Consider the following 10,694-nt stretch of genomic DNA (forward strand, 5'->3'; position numbering starts at 1 on the left):
GGCGTTCAAAACATCGCATAACTGTAGTGTCATCCATAATTTGACATTTATCTTTTGTATTTACGTGTTTTGTATATGACCTCCAAGTAGTGAGTGTTTGATTTGGGTGAGTTGAGTTTGACAGTATTTCAGTTATCACCTCATGTAAGCTCAGTGCAAAAGGAAAGCCCGAAGTGGTTTTTGCAAAGATGTTTTCCACTTTGGTAAATTCCGCGAGTAAAGGTATGGCGTTGACATCAGGTCGAATCCACGACAAGAGGTTTCAGTCACAATTAAAGGGTGTAACTCTGTTCCGCAAATTTCGTGTCTTTAAGCAGGGCATTGCTCTAGTCCCTTTCTTGTAGCTATACACCATGATAAATATAGACACCCTAACTATATTCATGATGGTAGAGCGATTAACATAACAATGATTTAATATATACAACTGTGAAAATCAGTTGGATATGACGAGGCGACGTTGTCACTGAATTTAAACAGTGAGTAGAAGACAAAGAATGTAGGCCGCCTAATTGGAAATTGTCTTTCAAGTCACATCATCAAACATGACACGAATATCAATTATATGAGCCAGGATGTCTATTCAGTGACCATTCCGTACGAGAGGACGCCCATGCGTTATATTCATTGCTGTTTCCCTACTGTCCCTGTCGTCCCTTTTATCTCAATCGGGATGACACATCTCCAACCAAAACTCAAGAACACATATTTGTTATAGGCTTACGGCGCTCTTCGTTATACAGTTTGCAATGTTAGATGCGAAAGGTTACTCATATGGCCGTGTTGATGAGAATATACTGAAGGGGCTCGCGATCTCTTAGTGAGAAAACTACACGCCCTTGTACACATCATCCCAATATCTATTTGCTTCTCAGATACAATAGAGTCAGATGCGGCCGTGTCTCGGATCATCCAAGCGATCAGTCTCTGACATTTATACGTTTAAGGCATTAACGACCTGGCTCGAGGTTTGTACATAACAACTCCGTTGAGACTCCTCACACGATGGCGTCCGTGTCGAGATCTCTCTACCAAGGGGATTACCAGTACTGATATCTGTCCCACACTGTTGATTGGCCATTTGTTTTCCTTGGCGGTATCGTGTTAGAAGAATATACTTACAGCTCTTAAGAGTCACCCTTTTCCCATAGCAGTATTACAGATGATCCATTTTAATATTTCAATCTTGCTCCTACGGCGAAAATGATTTGGACTGATCAAGAGATCGCCGATGAATCAATGAAGATTTATATATGACAATGACATATTGGATGTGTACGGCTTGAGGCCAACGAGTCAAATGTCAGCATTAGCTTTATCATAATTTTGTAGATTACTATTAAGACAACAGCTGTCTTTTTAATGTGTCTCAGTAATATGTTGAGGACCAATTCTAGACATGAGCAGAACACTACATCATTAAACGTATACCCTTTAAGCTTCTCCTGCAGGACTTAAACAAAAATCCTCTTCCTGTCGAGATCCATAGCTTCCGTTGAAAGGATCATATCTGCCGCATTAACGAGAATAGTAGACAAGCATTGTTTCATATAACACCTTTCAAATCTCAGTCGCTATTCAGTCACTGTATAATTGACAGACAATACCTCTGTCATCAAAGGTGACTTAACATCAATATTTTGGATACGTCGTGATCATGTGGACACTTTGTGGTGTTTCTGTGATCATTGGCAAACATAACCCTTCGGTGCAATATGCAGTTTGTTCTTAGTACAGACATATACTATTTGACACCTTACATTATGACACCTCGATACGTGTTGACCACAAGCAGGGCATAGCGTACAATCGTAACAAAATGACATTCGAACCACTAACCAGTGGGCCACGTATAAGGGACGAATACTTCACCAGTGGCCCACTCGCGGTCAAAAACTTAGCAAAAGGGATTCACACGTTAAACATGAAAAACATATCCCTAACATTGCTTTAACTTTCTATATACATACCTCATACAGCTGTGTCAAAGTCACTTGCCAGCAAGTGTCCTACTGCATTACTTTCTAGCATTACAAGCAAAAGGGAACATGTACTATTAACGTTCGTTGAAAGGTTCTACACCATTACTATTGATTTTTACATTAGAACTCTTTGCTCGTTAGCTGGACATGCATGTGCCATGCGGTTGAATCTAAGCATAAAGCATAAATTCCCTGACAGCAATCTTCTGTCAACGTCCAATTTTTATGTAACTTTCCAGGTCCGTGTAATCAAAGACGGAAGTAGTTTACTTTGATCTCCTACTCCCCGGACTGAAAGGCTTTCTCTTCTATGCGAAACATGTGTATACCCAGGGACATGACATTTAAAGTCATGTTCATTTTTTATAGCATTTACAAGAATTGAATACTGCGCGCGGGTCGTCTCACCGAGGAATAAAATTTTGATATTTTCCAAAAATGACTTTTTAAGTAGTTCGTTTACTAAAACACTAATGCGCATTTGCATAATTATAGAAATCTATTTAAACGTTAAATGCCTTTTTTCACAAAATAACTGTTACAATACTCATTTAAAAAAACAACAGAGTTATGACTGTTGTTTTGAAACGCATCATATATGTTCGAAAATAGTAGAAAATACAAAAGATTTATAGCAGTACAACGTAATGAAAGTAAATTGATAGTATCTCAACCAACGGTGACTAAATTTATCAGCTACAGGTAGGTACAGGTCGATGTAGAAGATAACAGATTATTTCTAGCAGTCGATGCTTGTGCTGCGAGTTGTTGGAATGGATTGTATATTACAGAAGTTGTACGACCTTTTATTCAAGTATCATTAACACTTCCTCTAAGGGAGTACACGAGGAGTATCTCCTTTCACGATGTATTTCGCTCAGTACAAAGCCACTGCTTGAGTCGGTACCATTGGTGCACAAAAGCTTTACAGTTTACCAGGAGAAAGAAATAGCTTTGACACTAAATGATGGACATTGAGTACATAACCCATACGTGTATGTTTCCATGCCCGGTGTTCTCGTTTACTTATGTGTGTTTATGTCCTGCGTGTATGAGTGAGTGCGTGTTGTGTGTGTATGTTTGCGAATATGTGTGTATATATGTGTGTGAGCTTGTTTACTTTTGTGTTTATGCCCTGCGTGTGTGAGTGTGTGTGTGGTGTGTGTATGCTTGCGAATATATGTGGATATCTGTGTGTGAGCTTGTTTACTTTTGTGTATATGTCCTGCGTGTGTGTGTGAGTGTGTGTGTTGTGTTGTGTGTGTATGTTTGCGAGTACATATATATACACCTGTGTGTGTGTGTGTGTGTGTGTGTGTGTGTGTGTGTGTGTGTGTGTGTGTGTGTGTGTGTGTGTGTGTGTGTGTGTGTGTGTGTGTGTGTGTGTGTGTGTGTGTGTTAGGTCGTTCACTCTTGCGTGTTTATGTCCTGCATGTGCGTGTTGTGTGTGTATGTTTGCGAATATGTTTCTATATGTGTGTGAGCTCGTTTACTTATGCGTGTGTGAGTGTGTGTGTGTGTTGTGTGTATGGTTGCGAATATGTGTGTATATATGTGTGTGAGCTCGTTTACTTTCGTGTGAGTGCGTTTATATATGTTGCTGTATACAACCACATCCGCTTGTCATGTGCCAAGATGTCGGTTGCTCCCAAATGATAGCACAGATCTGCAATTTACTTTGGTGCTCATAGTAAGTAGTCTGAGGTTCTGTGCAGAGTGCAGGTAAAAAACTTGCAGTTATTCAAGTTATTTTAGGCGTGGTTCCAAGAATGCTTAAGGGCATGTGGTTCGATACAAGCAACGATATGTTGGGGGAATATTAATTTTCAATCAATATATGATGCTTAAGTTACATGAATGTTTTCTGCACTGGCTATGACTTCCCAGTGAGTTTTTGATAACGCATATTCGATTTTCGTTGATGTGTTATCAATGACCACGGAAACACACATCAGTCTTATTATGCCAGTGTCACTAATTGCCTTAACGAACCGTTTTTCAACAACCGAGCGGATGTTTTCTCACATGAGCCTCGCCAAATTTCTACAGTGAGCCATTAACACCATAAGAACTTAATGATTTCAAGATTATGTGTCAGATAACATAACGACATTGACGGACACTCCAATTTCTATGGCCATGACATGTCACAGGCTTGTCTTAGTCGTCTTTGAACTGTCATTATGCTCTTTATCTGTCAATATATATCAGTTATGTCACGGCGTGTCAGCCCCAAGTGATGCAGGTCTCAGACGTTTACTAATTCGGTGCAACCCACGAGCACGGGTATGGTGCTGACAAACCAAAATAACATAATCGGTGCGAACCGGGATTCGAACACACAATCACCCCTTGCCCAAGGGACGCAACTCTTCACAGCGAATCGCGGCGCCTTAGATGACGCCATCCGTGCCCCCCACAAAGGTACATGAGAGATTTGGTGCAACCAGTTGGATTTTTTAATGCACTAGTTTGATGATTGAAAAATAAATGTTTGACGTTACACGTTTAATGTATCTACGTCAACAGGAGGATAATGATCGAACAAGAGAAATGGCATACATGTAATACTGACTCATAAGTCACCATGGCAACCAAACAGTTGTGATTGTGAGTACTGTGTTATTTGACAATCATCCTGACGTTTCCTTGCACTTACGTGTCAAAAGTGTTAAGTAACTGCAATGCTTTTGATGTAGATATATAGACTGCCATGAGAATAGGATATAAATAGAGGATCTTATCCGAGTGTCTTTTGACACGAAATATATTAACACGAGTCGATAATAGTTTGAAACTCCGAGGCCTGCGAGTGTTGATTATACTACAGGCAACAAATAAGGGAACTGATGAAGTGATATTGAAGGTATGATGACGATACAAATTGTCTGGATTTGGGGCATTTAAATCAATATCTGGTGTTTGTACCATGTTGGGCGATACATGCACTACACCTTGAGGGCTTACTGTTGATTAACTTACATATGGTTGCCCTTGCTACTGCCCACCATTCCGCCTGAAGAATCTACCCCAAGTTGGGCTACGTTAGTGGTTGCGGGGTTTCTGTCGTGCACTCTACACCCGAGAATCATTCCCACAGGTGCTCTATTGGGGACATGTCAGGAGACTTAGGGGGCCAGTCCTATGCCCGTATGCCTTCTCGTCGGAGATACTCGAAGATGACTTTGGACCGATGTGATCTGGCATTGTCATGTTGCCGTAAAATATTTCTGCCGATAATTCTAGCGAATTGAACAACAACAGGATATAACGTCAACATATCTTTCGTCAGTCAACTGTCCATTCACAATAACCCAATTAATCCGCCTGTCATTTGTAATACCGCCACTCACCATGACACTGCCGCCCCCATACCGGTCATGGTCAAGAATTGTTTCCCTAGCATACTTGTCGCCGCTACGTCGCCAACAACCTTTCCTGCCATCTGTGAATAGGGGGCAAATCCTTATTTCGTCAGTAACGTACACAGCCCGTCCTGGGTGTTGCCTAGCTCACCACAATTTTATGATTATCTTTTAGGGTCACACCATTCACAGGATGTTCGCTTTTAGTAGAGTTTCAACGGTAATTCGCCTTCCTGCTATTTACTGTCTTCCCTATAGATAACATGAGCAGATTTGAATCTATTGCGTAGTGTAATTAATGTGATGAACGATCTTGTCTCGGTGTCGTTCTATTTAGGCCTACTTCACCCAGGTCTCATTGCAACCCCACTGGTTGGAAGGCCTTTGTCCCACGTTTTGATTTGCCAAATGCATATTTCCTGTGGAAACAAGTTTTGGATGATCTATAAAATGGCTTAAAGAACGATTTGGGTAACATAAATATAGCAGTTCTATTTTTGTTTCTTTATCGTTGTCATGAATAAGATCAGCATGATTTGTAAATTAGCATGAATGCTGAGTAAATGAAAGAAAAGAAACCTTAACTGACTTCGATGGAAATACATCATCGTTCGTAAGGAACTAACCTTTAAAAGCCAACAACATCTCATGTTCCCTGTTATGATTTTAACCAACGACAGCAGTACAACGTTATTCCTGTAATTACCCAGTCAAATCATACTTAATTCAAGCTCCCGTTCGTTTTTCTTCTCAAATTCCATGTACGGGAAATAAGCGACACTGACTTCGCAACAGAGGTTGCCCTCAAAAGCGTGAGAGAAAAACTCACTGTCACAACGTTCCATCAACAAGCCCCCTAATGAGCTGCACTGAATTTCTTTTCCAAAAACTGATAGCCAGCGTATTTGTTCCTTAGTTTCAGAGCATATAGTTAGTCCTAAATACTGGTACATTATACATTGCGAGTCAGGCATAAACAAACATCTTTTATCGGCATTATTTTGAACACTGGCTTAATCCTACGGATCCTAGCTGTGTCTTCGATCGTACAATACAAATGTCATGTTTCACAGTTTTGTACTCACCTGATCATATTTTCTTAATTCGGTATTGTTTAAAATGCATATGAACATGAAACCCCCAAATGACTTGATTTCAATGAAAGCATCATGTGTTTTTATAAGAACCCGAGGTCATCTAATCTAATCGCTGTGGTTGCGTCAATGCAGTTAAAAATGGCGGGTTTGTTTAAACTGATGTCAATACTCTCAGACAGAAGCTAAATGGACATGCCTGATCTTAATTGATTCGATCTGTGTTGACCTAAACGTAGCATGCAGATTATGGAGAATAAACTCCATAAGCACAACTACCGTGTACAAAAGCACGTCACTCAAAGTTATGAATATCAAAGTTCGATGCAGCTGGTTTGAGAACTGTAATTCTCATACGTCCCTCAAAATATTTCACAAGGAAATGTCTACATGAGGAATAGGACATGTTGCCTAGCACCACGTGTCTTACTGGCATGAATATGGACAATCACGACACCGGCAACTCCGTCACTTTGTTTATAGTGTTTCATGTTTATGTTGCTGCGCCCAATATGAGTGTAACAGCGAAACTAAAGCAATAATGAACAACTAAAATCATAATCGATTGAAAGAAAACATTAAATTGGTAAAACCGACGAGCCAAATCGACTTGTGGAATATCTTCCAGTTGTGTCACGGCAATTCAGCTAAATTATATACATGCCAGAGTAAGCCTAACAAGTTGAGGCACATTATATAAAGCACTGGTATGGTACTGAAAAGAATCTTAAAATCAGGTCCACGACAATCGGATCCTTCTGTGAAGGAATTTCCGTAACTCACCCGTAATGTTGACGCTCATTTTTGCCTGTTTCATATGCTCAGAATCTATACTGAACAACAAAAGTTCCTGTGACATTGAATAAGATTTAATGCAAAGTTATGTATTTGACCAAATCTGAAACAATTTCGGTTTGCAACAGATAAAAGACTCCTGTAAGTGTTCAAATGGTTTAATTTGCCATACTGACTCCAGAAAATGCGTGATTTCATAAAAGAAACATGAACATACCAAAATGTCAATTTACAAATCAATAGCGTGTGTGTCCACCTCTGGTTGCGATGCAGGCAACACATCTTCGTCTCAAGGAATGGACCAGACGTCGCACAAAGTCCTGTGGGATATCTGTCCATACCTGCTGCAGCATGTTTCGAAGTTCCTGGACCCACTTGCACAAAGCGATCTTAGCGCTAAGTTGATCATAACTCCCATACTTTAACATAGGCTTACAATAGTCTTAACGCTAAGATCGCTTTGTGCAAGTGGGCCAAGGAGTGTCTGTGGAACACGTGGTTGACGGCGAAGGCGCCGATCATCTCGCCGATCTGCACCACTGTAGGCGTGCTTGACGGTGGTTTCCTGTCAAAATGGGACGTCTGGCGGGTCTTCTGGCGACAATCCCTGCACATCTGAGGCGACGACGTACGGTTTGTGAAGATATTCGTCGAGGGCCAGGGTTGCTTCTTGCAGTCACTGTTGCTGGCTGGAATCGATTCAGTAGGTGTGTTGTTCGAATCCAGTTGTCTTGTCGATTATTGGTTACGCGTGGCCTGCCACTCCGAGGATAGTCTCTGAATGCATTCGTCTGATGCCAACGTTGCCATAAACACCAAACGGTGTTTCTGTGGACGTTAAATTGTCTTGCAACATCACGCTGACTCGATCCTGCTTCAAGCATACCGACGATCATTTTCGGACAGGCGTGACATTTCGTAATGTTGAATAATTGCGTAATTGTGTTGTTTTTCTGAGTGGTTGTTGTCAGCAATGATACTTAACAATGTATATTGAATCCCGTTAACGCACATGTTTTTTATATACATTCTTTGGTAGTGAAATGCATGGGGTTCGCATAAAAGTCAACTTTTGCATGGAGTGCATGCTTTTTTTGCAGCAGTTGAGTACTATAATATTTAAAACCAAACTTTACTTGTTTTAAAAATACACTAAAATATTGGTGTCACAGGAACTTTTGTTGTTGAGTATAATATGAGAAGATACCGAAATAAACGAAGCCATGGTGGTCATTAGGTGTGCATAGTTTCGGACAGCTTCTGGTCTAATTTTGGGATGGATAGGCTACTCATGACATATACATACGCACTAATAATATCTACTGTGCAGTGCATAGACCCGTGAAGATCCAGGTAAGAATTGGTCTTCAGCAGCCAATGCTTGTCGTTAGAGGTACCTATGCTTGTTGTAAGAGGTGGTCCGGTTCGCTGACTTGATGCATGTCATCGTATCCCAACTGTGTAGATCGATGCCCACGGTATCGTTCACTAGATTGTCTGGTCCAGACTCGATTATTTGCAGACTGCCGCCACATAGCTGGAAAATTGCTGCGTGCGGCGTTAAGCAACAAACATATATGTAGTTAATAACCTGTACCAAAGTAATGCAACGTCGGGGTTATCGATTTCCAAATCTCAAACAAAATTGACGTCTCTATGTCGGACGTTCTAGTTGACCCCGTCACTTTATCCTATGCTGGCATGTTCCTCTCATCGATCAATCTAATGGAAGGGTAAGATAAGGCTTTATCTAATATTATCATATGGATATTCTATTTGGACACATTGAGATGTGTCATTCACTATATGAGGATCAAACATGTCAGACTTTGAGAACGCTTGTATAAGAAAACAGTTTCAATTGATTGTGACATTGGATAACAAATCTAAAAGCTTTATGCGTTCCTCTCTATTGTGCATGTACAAGGAAACTGGGCGTTAAACAATGGCCACTCAAGGAAGAGGTATGTAAAGAAAGCATGTGTTCAACAGTGTGAAAAAATAAACATCTTTTACATATGGTAAAATCCGGCGCTTGGAACAGGATTTGGAAAGAAAAGTACTATTTCGATGTTTATTGCAGCGCGCAACATATTCGTTGCGTTCTCGGCCGGGAAGAATGTCATTGTGTGATAAGTGAGAAATTTCAATTGCAAACTGAATTTAACTACCACTTTTCTACGTTATTGAATGAGATATATGGGTATCGACAAAAGAAAAAAAAACAACTTATGATAAGGCACCCTTATAATTACACAAACATGTAGTCTGGACGAATGTCTTTTTGACCGAAATCTGACACTTGAACAATATTCTTGTCATTTTAGCTGTGTGCGAGGTCTAGGTGAATGAATAAGGACTTCCAGTGAGCTTTGAAACACCAGCAAGATTTCCATTTACAACCTATACATTCCGTACGTGGTGCTGATAGGCACATAACTTGAATGGTCACAGGTTATGTATGCGCCGGATGTTGTATTGGGCTATCTCTTTAACTGTCTCCAAGTCTTCACATAAATTGTCATCGAACTTTCAAATGCCCAAATTGATGGCATGTTTGGAAAAATGGGTACGGACTCAGAAAAAAACACCGAACATTTATTCCGTGTCTTCGTTATTAGGTTTACTCATTCTTTATTTTACAAATGTTTTTTTGAAAATGTAGAACACAACGTGGGTGAATCACAATTTATGCTTCCTAATTGGAATGATATCCGTGGCCTATGGACAATATATACAAGATCAAAGAGTGAATAGACGTGCAAGACACCATCCTGTGGTCCAGCCACCGACTGTTGTCCAGATAAATAGGGTAAATGAACACTTACGATACACGATAGCCTTGTCACATTATTTCTCATTATTTCTTTTTGTAAAGAACTTCATAAAGCCAAAAGCCTTTTTACACGAAAACACATCACTATCCATCAATATCTATCTGTATATACATAGTGATATGTGCTAAACGTTTTTTTATAAAAGATGTAGCCAAGTAAAGCGATGCCAGATTCATATCGTTGCAGACCGGTAAACTATACAATCTTTTATCAATAACTGGCATTCGGTTCATGAAACATATACACGTGTTGAGGTCATTGATCTGTACCACTAGTGTATTATAGACACACATACAGCCAGGTAGCAACTGACTAAACTAGCGTGTTACACTTACGTCGTCAATTGTGACGTCAGAATACCGTATCACTCATGCATCCATTTCGTAGCAAAGGGAGTGAGTGAGTGATTATTGCTTCACACCGAAACAGTGATCTTGCAAATATTCGCGGCGGTCATAGCAAAAGAAACACAGATTCTAGGCTTCAAGCTAATGGTGGTATGGTACAACAATCCACCCTTCCTTGTCATATAGAGACTTGTCTATTCAAAAATAATTCATTGATGATTATCCATTTTACATGTATGGCAAGCTTGACATTCAGCCCAAACAGGTCAAAATT

This window comes from Haliotis cracherodii, unplaced genomic scaffold (genome assembly GCF_022045235.1).
Source record: "Haliotis cracherodii isolate W230 unplaced genomic scaffold, xgHalCrac1.p SCAF_29, whole genome shotgun sequence".
Lineage (NCBI taxonomy): Eukaryota > Metazoa > Mollusca > Gastropoda > Lepetellida > Haliotidae > Haliotis > Haliotis cracherodii.